The following is a 1,207-nucleotide window of genomic DNA, read 5'->3' on the forward strand; positions in this document are numbered from 1 at the left end:
AAAAAAAAAAAAAAAAAAAAAAAAAAAAAAAAAAAAAGCCGTGAAGGGGGGAGGGAGGCTTTTTCATTAATGGGCAGTCTAGTGTGGAGGGGACGCAGATTCATGCTCACATATATTTCTTAAACTCATTTACTGCAGGAGGTCATAATATCCAAGATGAAGTAATAATACTGTAATGAGCAGTAGGACTCCCTGAAGCATCTCACTGATCTTCAAACAGATATCATTTCACTTATGGAGCATTATTTATCCAGTTCACATGCGAGCTGAGGCAAAAAAGAAAAAAAAAAAGAAAAAAAAAGTAAAAGAAATTAAGCAGGTCATGCAGACAGCCATCATTAAATAGGTACAAAAGAAAATTAATTATGGATTTGTTTGGAAATTATTTCTTTTATGTTAAAGGTCACCTGCTAATTACAGTTTCACTTAAAATCATGCTAATTTGTGAGCAGATGGCCAACATTTACTCCTTCTTGTTTACGACCCTTATTTCTTTGAGTTCGGTTTCATATGTCACATTTGTTATGAAGAGTTAGCTGATAAACAGACAAGCACTCCTTCAATGCCTTCACATTTTTACATGTTGCAGTAACCTTTATCACATTTTATTGGGTTTATTTTGCAAAATAGCTCAAGCTCAGTGTTGCTTTTACACCAAATTCACCAGGAGGGCCAGTACTTTCTCATAGTGGCACAGAACGAAAGAAGCAACAACAACAACCCCCAAACAATCAGGGCAATATTTCATTGTTTAATACATTTAGTGAGCTAACAAGCCACTTTGGCTCAGAAGCTGCAGGTTGCTCACCTCTAATTTAGCAGATAAAAAGTGTGATCTTATCTCAATACTATAAAAGTGCAACACCTTCATTTCTAATTTATTGTTAAAGTAAAACTGTGAAGGTAAGAAATGAATCTGATCCAAGGGAGCAATTAGCTATGGTTTCTATGCCAGCACATATCATCATAAGACTTTGTTTTAGTATTAAATGTCATGATTTGTGGTTTTGGTGGTGGTGAAGATAGACGCGGTGGACCCAGGTTATGATGAATAATAATAGTTCTACTGAGGAAGTGTACAGAAATCCAGGAAGCACAGGTGAGGTGGGAACAGAGACATAGGTAGACATATGGAGTACACATAGAGTACACATGGAGTACACATGGAGTACACATGGAGTACACATGGAGTACACATGGAGTACAC

This window comes from Poecilia latipinna, unplaced genomic scaffold, assembly GCF_001443285.1.
Source record: "Poecilia latipinna isolate Pla-1442-1.1 unplaced genomic scaffold, P_latipinna-1.0 Scaffold2295, whole genome shotgun sequence".
In the NCBI taxonomy this organism is placed as follows: domain Eukaryota; kingdom Metazoa; phylum Chordata; class Actinopteri; order Cyprinodontiformes; family Poeciliidae; genus Poecilia; species Poecilia latipinna.